This window comes from Gossypium hirsutum, chromosome D09 (genome assembly GCF_007990345.1).
Source record: "Gossypium hirsutum isolate 1008001.06 chromosome D09, Gossypium_hirsutum_v2.1, whole genome shotgun sequence".
NCBI lineage: Eukaryota > Viridiplantae > Streptophyta > Magnoliopsida > Malvales > Malvaceae > Gossypium > Gossypium hirsutum.
This window is the reverse complement of record NC_053445.1, coordinates 17,901,245-17,923,695: the sequence shown is the minus strand read 5'-3', so window position 1 is coordinate 17,923,695 and position 22,451 is coordinate 17,901,245.

The window sequence follows — 22,451 nt, the reverse complement described above, 5'->3', positions numbered from 1 at the left end:
GAGCAACTAACCAAATTTCAACAGGAAATGAGAGATCAGATGTTAGAATTATAGAGAACTATGAGGAGTCAGTTCAATCAATAGCTAGCTGGAGAGTTAGAAGAAGTGAAAGACTCGATAGTCCACTTTGGGGTTGATAATGAGGATCTGGCCTATTCCCTAGATTGTACTCCGATAAGTGTCCAAGTCCAGCCAGATGGGCATCCACAAGGGGCACTCTTTACTATCATATCCCAACAATATCAAACTGGTACATCGACACCAGTGAATTGCCTGACAGGCCCAAGATCCAATCTGAGGAACAATTTAGCTAATCCTGTTGCTAATCTGGCAGAAATAAAGCAGGCGAGGGTAGAGTACCCAGATGCTATAAGGGCCCTAGGGAAAAAAGGGAATAAAGGGGATAATGCAGACAGATATAACAAGGGTCATTCAAAACCAATCACTGTGGGCAAGCCAAAGACAAAAACCACAAGCCATCAGAGCCCTTTAAAGCAAGAATCTTACATGAAGACAAATATAGAAAGGCTTCAGTTCACGCCTATACCGGTGTCATATAGCGAGCTATATCAAAGCCTATTTAATGCACATTTGGTGTCCCCCTTCTACTTGAAACCCATGCAACCCCCATTTCCTAAAGGATACGACGCAAATGCCCAGTGCGAATATCATGCAGGAATCACGGGACATTCGATAGAAAACTGCAACGCCTTCAAAAAGCTAGTTGAAAGGTTCATCAACAGGGGTATCGTCAAGTTCGATAACTCATCTAATCTACTACCCAATCATGTTGATAATGGGGTAAACGTGAGGGTAGGAGGGGGATTAGTTATTTTTGATTTAGGAGGAAACCATGGAAAGACAAGGAACCATTATGAGTTCCATCACAAGAAGGGGCACGAGACCCAAGAGAGCGTGGAATTCAAGGCCTTGGTTCAGGGCAAGATGGACGACAAAGAGATGGAGTTCTGTGAGGAAATTAAAGAAGAGAGAAATATACACACAATGTTGGGAAGTGTTCACATCAATGCCATACATGAAGACACAATTGAAAAGGGACCTTATTAGATTTTCACCCTTATAAACTTAGGAGTGTCCTAAATAATTGGACTGCGAAAGAAATCCCTGTAGTTTTTAGAGCTTACACAGATTAATGTTCAGAACACAATTGTTACTTTTAGCCTAGAAGTGATAGGAATCCCTTTTGTGAAATAGACTCATGTCTAAACGTTATTATTTTAATGAAATACATCTTTGCATTGTGAGCAAATATTCTTTCATTCTTTTCATATGCATAATTATTCTTTCATTCTTTTGGAGATTTTCTTCCAAATCATTCTTTCATTTCATTCATAATTCTATTATACAAATATTTATTCATAAATTCATACATCCTTTGTATATCCTTTTGTACCTATAATATGTCCCTAGATATCAACGTCATAAGTGACACTGCTACAGACTTAGAGTCTCCTTTTGAACAAGACATGTGTTTAGAGGGATCTCATGACTTTGAAAATGACATAGATTGTAGCTTATCTCCTGACTTGTAGAAGATGGTAGAGCAGAAAGGAAATTTTACCTTATGAGGAGACAATGGATATTATGACCTTAAGCGAACGTGTATAACCGAAGAAATGAAGCAAAACCTTGTTGAGTTACCTCAAGAGTTCAAAGATGTCTTCGCATGGTTATACCAGGATATGCCCGGGTTAAGCACTGACATTGTAGTCTGAACAGCAGCACGATATCAAAAATTTACAATATGTTCAAGGTTAACGTCATGAACAATGCTTTGTCGGGGCAATGCCTTTCTCTTTGACTTATCATAGCTTTGCCCATTGAAGTTGAGTTGCCATCAGTCCGTATTTTTTTTGTTGGATCTCATCCTAATTGAAGAGGAAAATCCAAAGTTTTTTTGTCAGTTTGCCCCAAAAGGCTCTATGAAAGAAATTTGATAACAAAGAAGATCTTACGCATACAAAATGAAAGTGGAAGATCTTATGTGGAAGACTTTGCCTAGAAAAACATTGATTCTGATTGAAAGGGATAACAAGGACTTGCCTAATCCTATGAATTCAGATTCAAAAAAAAAATAAAAAAAGATCAAAAATAATAAAAAAAGGTCAAAATCAAAATAAAAAATGAAAATGATGAAAAAAAGAAAATGAAAGGTCAAAGCGAAAACCCACAAAGGGCGCTTTGTGACCAAAGGTGGATTTGAGTTGAAAACCCGAAACGGGTGACTCAAATTTAGAGCAAAATGGGGCCAGGACGTCATCATTATCGAAGGCTTCTAATGGGCATTGCTTCATTTTCGAGGTTATTAATTACTTCATCAAATGGGTAGAGGTTGTTTTATACGTCAATGTCATCATATGACGATATAGAATGTCAGAGAGGATTATATTGGAAAATGCATTGAGCTTGAACAATAGTGCGATAGCTGAGGTCTGTAATTAGTTCAAAATCAGACACCACGATTCGTCACTATATTACCTAGAAATGAATATCAAGATGAAGGAAAAATGATTGAGACTTACAAGGACTGGCATGAGAAATTACCATTTGCCCTCCTTGCTTGTCGAACATCTATCAAAACTTCCACTGGGGCAACACCTTTCTCTTTGGTTTATGGGATGGAGGTAGTTTTACCCATTGAAGTAGAAATATCTTTTCTTCAGGTATTGGTTGAGCTAAAGTTAGATGAAGCAGAATGGATCCAATCTGATCAGAAGGAAAAAGGCTAAAAGCTATTCAGCATAGTCAAATTTACTAAAGGCGAATGATGCAGGCTTACAACCAAAAGGTTCATTCTAGAGAATTCCATAAAGAGGACCTTATGCTGAAGAAGACCCTTCCTTTACAAAAAGATTTTAGAGGAAAACGGATGTTAAATCAGGAAGGTCCTTATGTCGTAAAGAAGGTCTTTTCCGGAGGAACTTTGATCTTGAGTGAGATTGATGGTAAAAACTTACCAAATCCTGTAAACTCGGATTCAGTCAAGAAATACTTCACCTGAAGAAGGAGAAGAGACCAAGGTGAAAACCCGCAAAGGGTGTTTTGAGTAAAAAAATGATGAAAATGAAAATAAAAAAAAAGAAAAAGAAAAAGGAGAAGACAAGGTGAAAACCTGCAAAGGGCGCCTTGAGACCAAAGGGGGTTTGAGTTGAAAACCCAAAAAGAGCAGCTCAAATGTTGATCAAAATGGGGCATGAGATGATCAGAGTCACTCAAATGTTTGTTGAAATGGGGTGTGCGATGATCTTCCTATACCTGAATCAACAAGAAAGGGTACGCGACATCTTGAGGCATCGACAAAGCACTGTAGATCTCCTAAACACATGTTAAACTCAAAATGGTCTTCAGAAAGTTTGTACAGAGAAGTTCAAGCTACAATATCTGGGGCAGCCAATTTTTATACTATTTATATTAAATTTTTTGTTATTGGAATACTTCATTATTTTCCAAGATACACATTCCCAATCAATTTTTTGTTATCCTTTTTTACTATTTTTTATAATTTATTCCTTTCGAGCTATGCTCAGAACCAAAATTTTTTTTATCCATTGTTATGACCTTTTCTGCAAGCATGTTGCATTGGAATAATGATTAATAGACTAATAAAACTTTCACAAGGGAAGTTTTGCATATTACTCTAGAAGTTTCTAAATAATATAGGAACCTGAAACAGGACTATTGTTTAGAAAGCACCAAGTTTAAAGGTTGGAAATCTGAAAAGGAAGAGTCTAAATTAAGACTTTCTCTTTGGATTTTTTTGTCAAAAACAGTGATTGAACAAAATGAAAAGATGTCGTGTTGATGAAAAAGCTTAAATAAACAAGCAAACAATGATCACCAGGCAATAGGAAGAGGTTTCCTCGGAGAAGAAAGCCTTCATTTGTGCATGAGCCTTTGGTATGACACCCTGGGAATGGTGTAAGGGACCAGAGAGATTTAGATCATGTATCCTTGAATTGTGATAGGAGAGGATTGAGGAAAAGCCATATATTTCTACCCTTGGGTTACAGTGGGAGAATGATGGTACAAATTTTGCGTCCAAGTGGATTGAACTTTGAGGTTTACAGTAGGGGGCAATCTGACAAAGTGTTTCTTTGAAAACGCCAGCCGAGCAAGAAAGCGTTGTAACACGTTAGTGATAAAGCCTTAATAAAATTTGAGCAATGATAACGTAAGTGATAAAGAAGGATAAGTATATATAACATTCTACATTCATGCAAACACCATTCATACATGTCTAGTGAGGAGCATTTGATACATTTTGATCATGCCATCCTAACCTTAGGCATAATTAGGTTCATTATACAGGTCATGTTCCTCGGAGAACAGATTGGTGAAATCACAAAGCTTTACCTTCCTAGGTTACAGTGGAGCAGGTTAAAAATAACAGATCTTGACTTCCTGTACTGACGGCGAAGCAGATTGAAGATTGTGAATCCTATCTCCTTGGACAGTAGTGGAATAGGTTGAAGATTGTGAATCCTATCTCCCTGGACAATAGTGGAATAGGTTGAAGATTGTAAGTCCTATCTCCTTGAGCAGCAGTGGAGTAGGTTGAAGATTGTGAGTCCTATCTCCCTAGACAGCAGTGGAATAGGTTAAAGATTATAGATCTTATCTCTCTAAGCAGTAGTGGAGCAAATCGAAGACAGCGAATCTTATCTTCCCAAGGTAGTAGGGAAGCAGATTTAAGCCACTAGCCTTATCTTCTTGAGCAGCGGTGGAGTAGGTTGAAGATTTTAGACCTTATCTCCCTGAAAATAGTGGAGTAGGTTGAAGATTTCAGATCTTATCTCCCTAAGCAGTAGTGGAGCAGATCAAAGATGGCGAATCTTATCTTCCCAATATAGTTAGGGAAGTAGATTTAAGCCACTAGCCTTATCTCCTTGAGCAGCAGTGGAGTAGGTCGAATATTGTAGATCCTATCTCCCTGGACAGCAGTGGAATAGGTGGAAGATTACAGATCTTATCTCCCTAAGCAGTAGTGGAGCAGATCGAAGACGATGAATCTTATCTTCCCAAGGTAGTAGGGAAGCAAATTTAAGCCACTAGCCTTATCTCACTGAGCAGTAGTGGAGTAGACTGAAGATAGCAGATCTTGTCTTCCTATACTGGTATTAAAGCAGATCGAATACACCAGCCTTGTCTCCCTGAGCAGCAGTGGAGTAGGTTGAAAATAGCAGATCTTGTCTTCCTGTACTGGTAGCGAAGCAGATCGAAGATAGCAAGTCTTATCTCCTTGAGCAGCAGTGGAGTAGATTGAAGATAGCAGATCTCGCTTCCCTGTACTGACAGTAAAGAAGATCGAAAACACCAACCTTGTTTTCTTGAGTTGTCGCGGAGAAAATTAAAGCTGAGGGCAGCGAATCTTATCTCCCTGCCGTCAAGACTTGGAATAGCTGAAGAAGAGCAGAGTGAAGCTGTGGGCAGCGAATCTTATCTTTTTAGCATTATAGTGGAGCAGATTGAAGCTACAGCAGCGAATCTTGTTTCCCCGACATTGCAATTAAAAAGATTGAAGCTACAATGACGAATCTTACCTCTCTAGCGTTAAAATTGAAGAAAGCAAGTCTTATCCCTTGAAGTTGCAGTGGGGCAGACTAAAGATGGTGGGTCTTATCTCCCTGAAGTTGCAGTGGAGCAGACAGAAGAAACCAATCCTATCTCATTGAAGTTGCAGTGGAGTGGATCATAATGATGGATTTCATCTCTATGAAATTGCGGTAGAGCATATCGCATCAGACTTATCTTTAAAGTTGTAGCAGAACAAGTTGAAGCTACAAGTCTTATCTCCCTGAACTTGCAGTGGATAAGACTAAAGATAGCAAATTTTGTTCTTTTGAGAAGCTACAAAGCACAAATCCTATCTCTCCGAAATCGCAGTAGAGTGGATCGAAGCACCAATTCTTATACCTCTGAAGATGCAATAGGATGAAATGAGGATGCTTGAAGAGGGGCAGCACAAAGATCCCGCATGACCAGGCAAATTTGGCCTTGTTAAAGTCTTTGCTTCATTCCTGTTACGCGACAATTAGCAAAGAGGGGCAGCTGTATAAACCCAAATTTGCCCGGCCCGATAAAAATATTAAAACCAAAATATAAAAATTATATATATATAATAAAAGTCCAATAATAACAGTCCATATAACAAACCAAAATAAATTAAGCCCAAACCCGATTACAAAATCCAAATACCCAATGAACCCAATGAACTAAACCCAATTAAGCCAACCCCAGCCCAAATTAGCCTAACCCAAACCCGATTACAACAGAAAGGGAAACCCTAAAGCGCTATCTGCCCTAGCCATCGTGTGTCCAACAGCTTCCAGCACAGCCCTCCACGTCACTGTACGGCCTCCGTACACCTGCAGAAAACCAATAACACACAAAGAAGCAGAAAGAAAAACAACAAAAATAGCGAAAAGAAGGAGATTTGATTTTTTTTCTGTTTATTATTATTCTGTATTTTTCGTTCGATATAAAAACAAATTGCAAATAGTTTCAAAAAAAAGAGAGAAGAGCGGATGTAAAAAACGAGAGATTGAATGTAAAAAAAATTCACGAAATCAATACAAAAAAAGAGATTAAAGGTAGATTTTGATTTCTTTTTTTCGTCGGTTTTCATTTTCCTCTTTTACTTTTTTTAAATTACAACCCGAATAAGTTAAAAGGGTGAGACTATATACCTCTATGATCCCGCCGTCGTTCTCGTTGATTTCGTGGATACCGGAAAGGTTAGGTTTGGTTTTGGCCTGAGAACGACGCTGGAAGGGTAGCCTTGGGGACTGATTTCAGACGGTTTGTAAACTGACACAGGGTTCTGATTTTAGGGTTATGCAGGGGTTTTATATAATGTGTAAAACGACACCATTTAGGGCCTATTTCAGTGGCCCTAAAATGGTGCCGTATTGGTCGATTAACCCCAGAAACCCTCGCGGTGACCGACCCAGGGAAGGATCCGTGCGTTTTGACCTCTGTTGGGCGATTTGCGAAAATGGTTCTTTCTATTTTGTGACGTGTTCAAATCGATCCTTTTCATTCTTTCTAATTTTGCTTTTCATTTTCGTTGATTGTTTCATGTCAACCCAGCTTGCAATGCTGCGTTTTGAGGAAGCGAGATATTTCCCAATCAGGCCCCCATGTAATTCGAGTATTGCAGCATGGTCCTCCACCTTGTTTTTAATCTCATTGTTTCCCGTTAATTATATTTTAATTATGATTTAATCCTGTTATTAGTCAGCTTATTAATTAATTTACTGTTATTAGTACTATTATTATTAGCATCATTGTGGTTTTCTTCTTATTTATTATATATATTGTTTTATTTTTATTTTTGTGTTACGTTATTTATTCATTCATTCATTTTTCTCTGTATATTGCCCTTATTTTAAATATATATGCTATATGTAATTTAAATTTTTATATGGCATGTTTTAAATTATTTTATAATTCCGTTTTTATTTGCCATTATTTATCTATTTTAAACCTTTATATATAATATATGTTTATATATATATATCACTTTATATATGTTATTTTAATTTTTTTATTTTAAAATTGTTTTAATTCCAATTTTCTCTTTTATAGATTATATTAAACCTTTTATTTATTATTTTAACCTAACTTATAAGACTAATTATTTTAAGTTACTTTATATATTATTTATTTTAAGTTATTTTGCATATTACTTATTTTAAAATTAACCTATACTATTCGCTTTAAATTGATTTATGTTCACTATTTAAAATATGTTTACATATGCTATTTGTTTAGTTTTATCATCTATTTTAATTCTTTTGCATGCCTCTATTTAAATTTTATTTTATTATACATTTAATTTATTTCAACTCTTATATATATATATTATTTATATTAAGTTTTTCATCTCATATGTATTACTTATTTAAATTAATATATGTATATTATTGATTTTTAATTCATCAGCTTTTAAATGTTAATATTGACATGTAATCATTGCTCTTATATATACAGTATTGTTTGTTTGTATTATTTGATTGTTTGTATTTATTAGTATATATTTTGGCTTATGAATTATCATTTTACGTCATCCATTATCAATTCATCACACTTTATTCGTTTAAAAGGTTACGTCAAATATCGTTTAAATATCACAATCGTTTATTCAAAAACTTTCAAGATAACGCAAAGTTTGGTATTTGGGATCTTCGAAAGAATTGAGCCCTAACGTATTGAGTTCCATTTTTCCTCATCGAATCTAAATAATCGAGTTTATTCTTTAATCAAAACACACAAATAAAAAGCTCATTCTCGGGAATTCAATACGTTGTATCCTAACTCATTTAATATGACATATTGTTTTCTCGAGACGAGGATTCTTCTAACAAATGAAAATAAAGGCAATCTTTGATATTTAGGAATTTTGTGAAATCGAACCCTAACTTACTGGGTTTTGATTTTCTCATTTGACCCAAATAATCAGATATCCTTTCCAAAATGCATAGGTTTTAAAAGTCGAAAGATAAACTTAACTTTGAGGATTTAAAATGTTGCTCTCTAACTTACTGAAGGTGACAATTTATTTCTTTGAAATGAGTGAGCCTTATCATTCAATTCATTTTATTCAAATTTTCTTTTCAAAGGATCGTATTTTAAAGTCTTTTCAAATTCTTGACACCAAGACATTAGACAATTAATTCGGTACCAATTTTGGGCGTTACGAGAGTGCTAACCCTTCCTCGTGCGTAACCGACTCCTGAACCTATTTTCTCAAAATTCGTAGACCTAAAATCGATTTTCAAGTTGATCCGATCATACCTCATTAAAAGATCTGTGGTGACTCCAATTTTTTCATTTTAATAAGTCGACAACTAATTTTTTTTCAAAAAAAGTGGTTTCGACAGATATAATGTTGGATTGAAATCCTTAATTATGGACACATATGTATAATGTATAATACTATTATAAAGTGTGATACAAAATTAAGTGACCAATTATGTTAGAAGTGTCATAGGTATTGAAGTATCACGAAAATAATGTCTAGATACCATAAGTTGTAACACCCTAAACCCTACCTTGTAACATCCCAAATATCAGGGGTTAGTAGAATCCGGTTTGTGAATCAAGAGAGAGTGGTCATGCCTTAATTTTTTTAAATTATCTATGCATTTTTAGGAAATAAATGAGGTATTGGTTTGTTGGTTAAGTGTTACCGTAACATTTCTTGAAACCCAAGTTCAAATCCTTCTCTTGCAATATTTTTATTATTTTGCAAACTTTGCCTTAAACCCTAGTATGTGATATGCCTTGTTTTTTAAAATAAATATTTCAAATTATATCAAGAATGAGTTATTGGTTTGATGGTTAAACATTAGTGGATTTATCCTTGAGGTTTTAACTTCAATTCCCTTCCTATGTAAATAATTTAATTTTTTTGAGAAAAACCCCTTGTTTTAATGTGTGGGCCATCCAAGCCTAGTTAACCTAGGCATAAATAGTAATTTTTTACTAATAATCAGCCTTTAATCCTCCTCCTCATTGCCCTATCTGTTCCTCTCCTCCTCTCCTTCTCTTTGATTTTAATTATTTTCCCTTCCTCTATTGTTGTCGTCGCCTACACCTAGTTTTACCATCTCTTTTTTTTATTTTCTTTTTTGCCACAAGATTTTTTAAAATATTCTCCACCATATTTCTGTCATTTTTCCTCATTAAAATCATCCCCAAATTTTAAATCTTGAACTCCAAGATTGATCTCGAACATTTCCAAGAAAGTGCCATTGATGTTTCTTTCGACTAGCTTGGGTAAGGTCTTTTCTCTCTTCAATTCTTAATTAATATTGTCCTTTAAAAATATAAATTTCTAGATCATGAATTTGGGGGATTTTAAACAATTTCAAAGGTATTTTTCTAGAATTTAATGAGATCTCAAAGTGTTTTAAAATTCAATCCTTATTTTGGCCACCATAGGTGGTTGTGCGTGCACCTATGTGCAAGAAAGGGAGTTGTTTTGTTTCTTGGTTCTTGCCTATATTTTTCCAGAATTAATTTGAGTTATTTAACCCTCCTAACCAGCTTTTAAACCCATTTCAATTAGGGAAAAATGTTCTTGATCGATTAGTCATTCGGATCCCACAAATAGTGAAGCATAAGTGCAATAAAGGGTAACTAGTTTGTTATTTCGACATAGTTGTTGGGTAAAGGTTATGAATTGATTAAATGAAGGAATTTAATAATTAATTATATATTGATTTTATAGTATATTATTGAATTAGGTGCTGACTCAAATGCCCCAAATCATCCGTAAAGGCGAAGAACAATTGTATGTACTGTTTGCATCGATACAGTGTATGGAATCTAACTAGTTTAGATTTATAAAATAGTTATAATTTCAACGATTGGTTTGGACTCATAAGTGGGTGTTTGGGGGCTGGTTTAATGGTAAATTGATTGAATTTATACTGAATTTTGGTTTAGGTTCGTTTAAGGAATTATTAAGGAAAATTGGAAGATTTGCCAGTGTGCTGCAAGGAAGCAAAAAATAAGGTGTGGGTCCTAAATTCATAAAGTTGTTTGAAAATATTAAATATCATGTTATATATGATGCATTAGCTTTCTGATTGGATTATCTTAATAGCCAAATTATTTATTTTGTGAGTGGCTGAACTAGTTATGTTTCGAGCCTTAATTAACATGTTGGCAAAATTGCTAATTTGATAGTATAGATGTTTGATTGAGTTACTAATTGCATATTTGAGTTATGAGATATGAGAATGTTTGACTAAATGATATAATGTGTTGAGATATTAAGCTTATGTATGATTTAAACGCATGAGATATTTGTTATATTGTGTACTAAAAAGGGTGTTATTTATGCACAATGAAAATCTATAAAGTATCTGAAATTGAACGATATATTGATTGATACCAACACAATGGTAATTTGAAAGATCGGAACACTGTTTCCATTTACTGGAAGTATGTGATTATTGAGGACATGCTAAACATTTCAAATGAATGTCAAAAGGATTGAGATATGATTATGTATGAGATTGTGTGACATATTGCATATGCATTGGGTTGGGATTTTGTGGTTGATGGAGAAGTTCCGTGGAGTACCGGTGGCATATTAAGTCTGATTATTTGTAGTCAGTGCACTGCACCTAGAGTACCGAAGGGATTGGCGATTTTATCTCATATTATATGTTATTGGCGATTGTATCGCACTATTTAATAGCCGGTAGATTTTCTACATTATTGATTATTCAGTGGTTTTACCACATCGAGCTATGCTCATAATGTTTTGGAGTTTGGCAGATGGGTTCTGGGGAACTCATGGTGTAGTAGATGGTATGTGTAGGAATCTTTTTGCATTGTATCATGTGCACGACATATTTGAATGTTATTGATTTATGCTACACATTGTATTTTGTTATATTGAATGGTATCGAAATTAATGATTGTTACTTAAATGAATGATGACCTATGCTTATACACCGTTTGACATCAATTTGATAATGGCTGTGTAATGACATGAAATTCCTATGATGGTTCTATTTTCTTCTGTTAATGCTAATATGTTTCATTGTATTTGATGTTTTTGCCCGTTTAAATAATTATTCGACTCACACTAAGCTTTTCATAAGCTCACCCCCCAATAGTGTTTAACTTTTCAAGTAAACCTCAAAATTAAGACCGAACTCGTCGTTCGGAGAATCAACTTGGACCTCGAATTATTATGTTTTAATTAAGTATTATTAAGTCTTTATTGGTTTTGGCTTGTAATTTTTAATTATTTCTTGTCTATGGCTTGGTAACTTTTCTTTTGGGGATTTTTGCATGCATGAATTACTCAAGCATAATAACCGGATAATGCATGATATCGGGCTTAAGTAAAATTTGATGGTGTTCCCTAGTTTCCACTACATTACAAAGGAACTATTTTTGAAAAACAAATCGATAATGCAACTAATTTTCCAAAATGACTTGAAAATTAGTTTTTCTGCTACATTAGTTTAACTTCTAGTTTTTTTTAATGAAGAGTGACAAGCAAACGGTATTTCTAAAACAACAGTGTTACAATAAAATGAATCCGAAGCATACACGACTTAATAAATGAATGCTTTTAAGCTAACTCAAAGTACAACTATGATTTTCTCTAAAATGAGTTTATTTAAGGTCTTCAAATGTAACCTAAGCTAGCTTAGCCATTTCAGAGGCTAATGTAGCCTTCTCAATCTAGCCATAACGTCTAGGCCGGGTTTGGGAGGTTACATACCTAAAAATTATGGTTAGATCTGGAGAGATTACCATAATTCATTTGAAAATCCAAAAGCCATTTGATACTTGTAAAAATAGCGCTAGCTTTTGATAAATAAAATTCTAGTTTCTTAGGGAAAATACTTTAACTAATTTATTAAATTTTTTTGTTATATATTTATAAAACACTTAAGTTTGCAGCGAAATTTCTTAGTTGAATTCATTTTTGGAAAATAAGGTTTGTTATTGGAAATCCAACATTTTGCAAATAGAATTAACATCATCTAAAAACGTTAAAATAATATAAATCAGAAAATAAAATCTAAACTAAAAAAAAGTCCCTAAAAGTTTAAAAAAAATTCACGAGCAAAACAAATTTAATACAAACAAGTTAAAAGAAATGAAATAATAATAAATAACCAAGATCCCATTGCACCGACTCGCCCTAAGCATGTGGATTACTTAAGAGAAAACAAACAAAAGTGAGCTTACGAGCTCAGCATGTAACTTATTTCAATTAGTAAATCAGACGCACATGATTCATCAAATAGAATAACAGATATGCGTTCAGATACCAACCAGACATAATTCATAACTAGATATAAAAATAGATGCATAACATATATAGATTCATATCCTACCCCCATCTGTTACACACCATCTCCAACCCTCCCTACATACTAATTAGGGTATTAAATACCCTTCCAACCCCATACACTACTAAAAGATCGTGTTACATCCCGAAATTGGGTTTAGAAGTTTTGAGGGTAAAATGAGAATTTCAGCTCAGAATAGGTTCAGAAATTTTGAATTGTGGTAACCCAAAAATAATTTCAACTATAGATTTTTTTAATAAAATTAATGTTTTGGAAATAAGGTTGAAAATATATGTAATTTTAAAATACGGGCTGTTTTGTAAAATGGTCAAAATTAGGAGTGGTTAAAAGCAAATAACCCAAAACTTTAAATCAACCTAATATTTCCCCTACTACTGGAAACCCACTAGAGTTCTTCCCCTTAATTTTTATTTTGTCTTCCTTTACATTCCCAAGCTCCATTCGTTCAACTTTGATTGTTAAACTTCAATCTTTTTATTTCTACCATCATCCCAACATTAAACCGCCATAAAATTCCATAAAAACCATAAGAAACACCATTGATTTTGTTATTGCACAACTTTTTGGATTTTTAGATTTTCAAGTAAAAAAACGTTTCTCCTTCAAATAAGGTAATGTTTCAATTCCTTATTAGTTTTTAATGTTATCTAGCCTTTAAAACTATGTTTTTATCCATTGAATCAAGGGTTCTAAATAAATGCCAAAAATTGGGTCGTTAATAGTGAAATTCAGAATATTGTTTAAAATCAATGTTTCAAAGTGATTTTCAACTTACTTTTATATGATTAGAAGGTTTCTGAACTTTCCCTAAAGTTTCGTTTAGAGATTCTAAGGTTTTAATGAGCTTTCATGAAAAATGGTTATTTTATGTCAAAATTTTGGAACCACGAATCTATGTAATTTTTTTAGTTTGAAGGTTGAGAATCATTCGTAGATGAGTAATTAGATGATTGGAATCAGATTTAGGCAAAGGGAATCAGTAGAGATTGAGATATTTAAATTTTAAGTTTGTAAGTTGGAAGTTTCAATTCCAAGAGGGAGGAACCTTAAACCTGATTTTTTGATAGTTTGAGTGAGTTACTAGTTGTATATTAATCATGTTTATTTTCTGCTTAACTATGTTAAAGATACAGAACCGTAGGAGCCTTCGACGAGTAAGGCGAAAGGAAAAGAAAAGCTAGTTTAAGCTTTCGGGGGCTAGGCGAAAGCACGAATATTGAGTGTTTGCATTTGTTGCTTGTAGACACGATTCATAGCATTAATTAAGAGCTTTGGAATATCCTAAACCCCTATCCTAAGTTCTGATTGTAAGCTCTCTCGTTCCCTTTAGTAACTTATGTGATATGTGATAATGTGATATGGTTTGTGGACTATTATGTGGTAATATGATATGAGACATATGCTTAAGATAGTGTTTGTGGAATATGATAATTGTAAGCATAGAGTACATGCCGAATGACAGTGATAACATTGTGTTAATAATACAAATATGTAGTGAAAGTGTGCAGCATATCGGTAATTAAATATGTGAGTTATTGTGGATATTTTGGTGTTGTAACTTTATGAGACCGCTGAATATAGTTGGCAAGATATAGGATTTGTGAGTACTCAACTATATGTTGTGTTCTTGAGGTACTGAGGTAGAGACAATTTTGGAGAGATAAGGGAATCTGAGCTAAGCTCCATTCATCGGGATATATAGGTGTGTTGGAGAGTGTTAGCTAAATGCTACACTTTTGGGATATGTTCAACTCTACGTGTCTTTGGTGTGTTGGAGATTCGTGTATTAGATGTGTGGGACACATTGCCATTATTCTAAATTTTTTTTGTAGGAACGTGACTTGGATTATTTCCCCGTCACTCACACCCATGTTTGTTTGTTTGTTTGTGTATGTTAGATTATTAGATTCAATATGCCTTATAGACGTGTGAATGTGAATGCTTAAAAGGATGATACATCCTATGCATCTCATGTGCCACCGCGTAGAGCGAATATACTTGATGAGGGTGTTGGCCCTCTAATGGAAGATATGATTGGAGCATTCCAAAGGATTGCTAGTGTTAACCTTACTCCTACACCTACGAATCACACACTTGTTCATTGAAGGTTGTCACCTAAACGTCTACGAGCATTGAGTGGTAAAGAGTTTTCTAGAGTGAAAGAGATTGATACGATTGTAGTTAAGTACTGATTAGAGGATGTTGAATTGATCCTTGAGTAGATGTCCTACTTTGACGAGGAAAAATTGGGTTGTACTGTGTCCTTACTCGATGATGAGGCTCATCGTTGGTGGAATACTGTGAACAGAGGTATTACTGCTGGCCGTTTGACTTGGAATTATGTTTTTGAGGTTTTTAAGAGGAAGATTATGGGTGAGCAGTACATGGAAGCCCATAAACGAGAATTTCTAGATCTGGTTCAAGGTAATTTGTCTGTGGCTGATTATGAGTCAGAGTTTGTGCGACTTAGTCTGTATGCTCCTGAGGTGGTTCTTTTTGAGAGGGACTATTGTAAAAAGTTCTGTTTTGGGTTTAATCATGAGATTCGGGCTCACTTGGTAGCTTAAAATGTGGAGTTGTTTGATAAGTTTGTTAAGAATGCCAAGGCTATTGAGGATAATTTTACTAAGCCACTTCATTTTATAGTAACTAAATCAGATAAGAGCATTTTTTATTCTGCATGAAGACGATCACCTAAGATGGGGCTTGATAATTAGAGTTCTAGTAGAAGCACGAGGCGTGGGTTTTGACCGATTTAGTCTAAGAAACAAAGTAGTGTTGTGGTTAGTATTGGTGGTTCTACATGGCCGCTTTGTGCACATTATGAGCTTAGGCATCCTAATGAGTGCTGCAACTTGACAGGTGGATGTTCTAAGTGTAGCGTGAAAGAACATATGTTGAGGAATGTCCAAATAGAGTAGAGGTTTCACAAACTTAGAGTTCTTCAACTTCTAAAGGTTGTGGCCGCGGTAGAGGTAATGGGAGACCCGTTGGACAGTGAGTTGTTGGTCATATAGTTGCTACTCTGGTTGAGTCTGGAGGTCCAGCTCGAGTTTATGCTATTAGGGTGCTGGAGGATCAGGATCTGACTATTGTTATCGCAAGTACTTTCACTTTGTAGTTTATTCCATTATTCTCTTTGGTTGATTATGGTTCCATACAATCATATATCTTGAGTGAATTGGCATGTAAGTTTTGGATTCTTGTAAAGATTATTGGTTTGGGTATGACTGTTATTAGCTCTTTTGGTGATAGTGTTATGGTGAATCGATTATACCGTAGGTGTCCCCTTATGATTTAAGGGCATGTTTTCTTTGTAGATCTTATGGAATTGCCTTTCTATTGTTTTGATGTGATTCTTGGTATGGTCTGGTTAACCAAACATAAGGCTAAGGTAGATTTTGAAATGAAACAATTTTTTTTAGGATTAGTGATGGTTCAGAGATTGTTGTTGTTGGTAAAAGACCGAGATTTATGTCTAATGTGGTTTTACCTTTAAAGGTTGAAAAGATGATGGGGAAAGATCTTGAAGCTTATTTAGCTTATGTGTTGAACTTGGTTAGCAAAGAATTGAGAGTTCAGGATATACATATTGTTAAGGACTTTAATGACATATTTCCTGAAGAGTTGTCTGGTTTGCCACCAGAACATGAAGTAGATTTTGGTATTGAACTCTATCCTGGTACTGCACCGGTGTGTATTGCGCCCTATCGCATGACACTAAAAAAGCTCAAAGAGTTAAAGATCTACTTACAAGAGTTTCTAGATAAAGGGTTCATTTAACCGAGTGTATCTTCGTAGGATGCACCGATTTTGTTTGTAAAGAAAAAATATGGTACATTGTGGTTATGTATCGACTATAGGAATTTAAATAAGTTGAGCATGAACAATAAGTATCCTTTACCTTGAATTGATGACTTATTTTATCAGTTCAGAAGAGCGACAGTGTTTTCAAATATTGATTTCAGATCAAGGTATTATCAGTAGAAGGTGAAGGAGTCTGACATCTTTAAAACTGCTTTTAGGACTCGGTATGGGCATTATGAGTTTTTGGTCATGTCATTTGGTTGCGTTCATGGATTTGATGAACTGTGTGTTTCACTCGTACTTATATCAATTTGTGGTTGTCTTCATAAACGATATTTGGTGTATTCTCATTTTGAGGAGAATCATGATGCATATTTGAGTATTGTGGTACAGATTTTGGAAGATAAATAGTTGTATATGAAGCTGAGTAAATGTGAATTTTGCTTAAAAAGATAATGTTCTTAGGCCATGTTGTGTTGACAGATAGAATCTGTGTGGATCCAAAAAAAATTGAAGTGATCTTAGAGCGGAAGTTGTCTAGAAGTGTTACTGAATTTCGAAGTTTCTTGGGTTTAGCTAGCTATTATCGTAGATTCGTTAAAGGGATTTCCATTATTTTCGCACCCTTAACGAATCTACTTCAGAAAAATGTGGTGTTCGAATGGATTGATGAAAGGCAGAAAAGTTTTGAGCAGCTTAAGGCAGTTTTGACTTAGGCACCTATGTTGATTCAACCAGAGTCTGGAAAATATTTTATGGTTTACAATGATGCTTTATATTCGGGACACGATTGTGTGTTAATGCAAGAGAGTAAGGTTGAGGCATATGCCTCAATACAATTGAAGATGGATGAGCGTAATTATCCAACTCATGACTTGGAGTTAGTTGTTGTGGTATTCAAGCTTAAGATTTGGTGCCATCACTTGTACGGTGAGAAGTGTGTTATTTATACATATCATAAGAGCCTTAAGTATCTCCTCACCCAAAAGGAGTTGAATTTAGGGCAAAGGCTTTGGGTTGAACTTTTGAGGGATTTTGATTGTGTAATAAAGTATCATCCTGGCAATGTGAATGTTGTTGCAGATGCTTTGAGTAGGAAGTCGATGACAGAATTGAGAGATATGTTTGCGCGTTTGAGTTTAGCTAGTAATTGTGGTTTGTTAGTTAAATTTCAAGGGAAGCCAACTTTTTCTCAACAGATTAAGGAGAAACAACCATATTAGATAGGGAGTTGTTAACGAGATTCGACAGGTTGAGCAAGTTGTTAAGGGTGATTTTGATGTTGATGGTGACGGTATATTGAATTTTCAAGGTAGATTGTGCGTGTCGCATGATATGGATTTGAGGAAAGCAATTCTTATTGAGGTGCATAGTAGCCCTTTACTATGCATCCTAGTAGTGGTAAAATGTGTCATGATCTTCCAGAGATTTATTGGTGGCCTGGCTTAAAGCGTGATGTTACGGATTTTGTGACTCGATGTTTGGTTTGTTAGAAGGTGAAAACAAAACATAAGTATCCTTCAAGTTTGTTGCAACTAATTGCGATTCCTAAATAGAAGTGGGAAAGGATCACCATGGACTTTATTTCAGGATTGCCTTTGATCCCAACGAAGAAGGATTTAATATGGGTAATAGTTGATCAGTTTTTAAAGAGTGCACAATTCTTGGTAGTGCGTACCAATTATTCTTTACATAAGTTGGTAGAGTTGTATATTGCTAAAATTGTATGTCTTCATGGGGTTCCAGTTTCTATTATTTTAGATAGGGATCCGCGTTTTACTTCTAGGTTTTGGAAGAGTTTGCAATAAGGTTTAGGATCGAAGCTTAGTTTCAATACAACTTATCATCCTCATGTAGATGGTCAGTCAGAGAAGAATTGGGTCGTTAATGGTGAAATTCAAAATATTGTTTAAAATTAATGTTTCAAAGTGATTTTCAACTTTTTCTTGATACTTTCCCTAAAGCTTCGTTAGGAGATTCTATGGTTTTAATGAGCTTTCATGAAATATGGTTATTTTATGTTGAAATTTCAGAACCATGAATCTATGTAATTTTTTGTAGCTTGAAGGTAGAGAATCATGCGTAAATGAGTAATTAGATTATTGGAATCAGTTTTAAGCAAAGGGAACGAGTAGAGATTGAGATATTTGAATTTCAAGTTTGCATGTTGGAAGTTTCAGTTTCAAGAGGGAGGAACCTCAGACCTAAATTTTTCATAGTTTGAGTGAGTTTCTAGCTATATATTAATCATGTTTATAGTCTGGTTAAATGTGTTAAAGATAAGGAACCGTTGGAGCCTTCGAAGGGTAAGCCAAAAGCCAAAGAAAAGCTTGTTTAAGCTTTCGACGGCTAGGCGAAAGCATGAACGATGAGTGTTTGCAGTTGTTTCTTGTAGCCAAAATTCATAGAGTTGATTAGGAGCTTAAGAATATCCTAAACCCCTATCCTAAGTTCAGAGTGTAAGCTCTCTCGTACCCTTCATTAACTTATGTGATATGTGGTAATGTGATGTGGTTTGTGAACTGTTATGTGGTAGTATGATATGAGACACATACTTAATATAATGTTTGTGGAATATGATAATTGTAAGCATGGAATACATGGCAAATGAAAATGATAACATTGTGCTAATAAGACAAATATGCAGTGAAAGTGTACAATAAATTGGTAAGTAAATATGTGATTTATTGTGGATATTTTGGCCTTGTGACTTTATGAGACCGTTGGATATAGCTGGCAAGCCATATGATTTGTGAGTACTCAACTATATGTTGTGTTCTTGAGGGATTGAGGTCTAGATAATTTTGGAGAGATTAGGGAATCTGAGCAAAGCTCCATTCATCGGGATATGTTGGTGTGTAGGAGAGTGTTAGCTAAATGCTACACTTTTGGGACGACTCTACGTGTCTTTGATGTGTTGGATGTTCATGTATTCATTGCGTGGGACACATTATCGTTATTCTAAAATTTTCTTGCAAGAACGTGACTGGGATCATTTCCCTGCCAGTCACACCCTTGTTTGGTTGTTTATTTGTGTATGTTAGATTATTCGATTCAATATGCCTCGTAGACATGCGAATGTGAATGCTCAAAAGAATGATACATCCTCTACATCTCCTGTGTCATCGGGTAGAGTGGATATACTTGATGAGGGTGTTGGCCCTCTGATGGAAACTATGATTAGAGCGTTCCAATGGATTACTAGTGCTAACCCTGTTCCTGCACCTATGAATCGTGCACCTATTCACCGAGGGCTATTGCTTGAATGTTTACGGGCGTTGGGTGGTAAAGAGTTTTCTGGAATGAAAGGGATTAGTACGACCGTAGCTGAGTACTAGTTGGAGGGTGTTGAAATGATCCTCGAGTAGATGTCCTATTCTAATGAGGAGAAATTGGGTTGTCCTATGTCCATTCTCGACGATGTGGCTCATCGTTGGTGGAGTACTATGACAAGAGGTATTACTACTTTCCGTTTGACTTGGGATTATTTTCTTGGGGTTTTTAAGAGAAATTTTATGGGTGAGAAATACATGGAAGCCCGTAAATGACAATTTTTGGATCTGGTTCAAGGTAATTTGTTTGTGGTTGATTTTGAGTCAAATTTTGTATGACTTAGTTAGTATGCTCTTGAGATGGTTCTTTCTAAGAGGGACAATTGAAAAAGGTTCCGTTTTGGGCTTAATCATGAGATTCAGGTCTACTTGGTCACTCAAAATGCGGAGTTGTTTGATAAGTTTGTTAAGAAGGCCAAGGCTTTTGAGGAGAGTTTTGCTGAGCCGCTTCATTTTAAGGTAACTGAATCGGGGTAGAGTACTTCCGATAGTGCATCTAGATGACCGCCTAAGAGGGGGCGTGATGATCAAAGTTCTAGTAAAGGCGCGAGGCGTAGGTTTCAACCAAGTCAGTCTATGCAGTAGAGTAATGTTGTGGTTAGTACTGGTGGTTCGACGATGGTTTTGCATGGCCACTTTGTGCACATTGTAAGCATAGGCTTTCTAGTGGGTGTCACAAGTTGACAAGTGGATGTTTTAAGTGTAGCTCGAAGGAACATACATTGAGGAAATGTCCAAATAAAGTAAAGGTTTCACAGGCTCAAAGTTCTTCACCTGCACCTGTGACTACTAGAGGTTGTGGTCGCGGTAGAGGTAATGAGAGACCGATGGGAAAATAAGTTTTTTGTCATTTAGTTGCTATTAGGTTGAGTCTTAAAGTCCATCCCGAGTTTTTCTGTTAGGGAGCTGAAAGATCAGGATCGGACTGATGTTATCAGAGGTACTTTCACTTTGAAGTCTATTTCATTATTCTTTTTGGTTGATTCTGGTTCCACATAATCATATATCTTGAGTGAATTGGCATGTAAGTTAGGGATTCCTATAGAGGCTATTGGTTTGGGTATGACTGTTATTAGCTTTTTTGGTGATAGTGTTATGGTGAATCGATTATATCATAGGTCTCCCCTTATGATTTAAAGGCATGTTTTCTTTGTGGATCTTTTAATAGCTCGTTTCTCAATAGTGTTGGAAACAGTGGTTTCGAGACCATCAATCCGATAAGTAAGTTCGTAAATATTATTATTTAATATTTACAAGTCATATATGGTTTTTGAAAGGTTTTTGAATTGATAATTTATGCTATTCGAATGATTAATTAAGTTTAAGTGGTAAGACCCTAAAGTCAAGTGGTTTTACAAAATGATGTATCGGGACCTCATTTCTATAAACCGAGCCGTAAATATTTTATAAATATTTACGGAGTGTCATTAAGGTGTTATTAAAGTTTCGTTGGAAAATTTTAACATTTTGATAGTTAATTAATTAAAAAGGACTAAAAAGTAAAAGATGTAAAATTTGATCACTATTGGATTTAAGTGATTAAATGGCTTAAGGAATAAAGATAAAAGGACTTAAATTGTAATTAAACCATGGTCAAAGTTTCCAAGCAGTGGTGTCATGATTGAATCCACTAGCTTTTGGATTAATTGTTCTTTTAGTCCTAATTAGTTTAAGATTAAATTGTATATAAGTTTATTTAGATAGAAATTTAATTGAAGGACAAATTGTGAAATTAAACCTTCTTTTGATGGTAATTATGCCATATATTTATGTGATGGACAATTATGGTAATGAAATTGGTGTTTTATTTGTTTATTAACCGATGTTAAAATGGTAATTTGATAAATTAAACTAAAATAAAATAAAAACAAAAGGTTAATTTGATATCATCTTTTTGGTTTCTTCTTCAACAACCAACAACACCATGGATGTTGAGATGAAGCTTTCGGCCATGTTTCATTTGATGCATGTAAGTCCATTTTAGCCTCGTTTCTAATAATTTTTATGTTTTTGAGATCGTTGCAACTAGTTTTAGCTATCCTGTACCTTCGATTTTGAAACTGTTAAAGATTTTAAATGTTGCCATTGATGAACCTTGTTATTTTAGATGTTAAATGATGGATTTGAAGTGTTGGTTGATATTTAAAAGTATTTTGTTAAGTGGTTTTTGATGAATTTTCTGGTTAGGGACTAAATTGTTAAAATAGTAAAAATGCAAGGATTTAATGTGAAATTGTTGCTTGAATGGATGAAAAGATTAATCAAAGTAGCAAACATTGCTAAGACATAAGGTGGGTAAAAATGAAGCCAAGTGTCCCAAATATCGTAGTATAAGCTTCCCCGAGCAAACTTGCTGAGGATCAATCTGAGCCTGATACATGTTAGGGAGACCTAGAGTACTCTGTCAATGCCCTAAGATGTAAAGTTTCTCCTCTTTGTT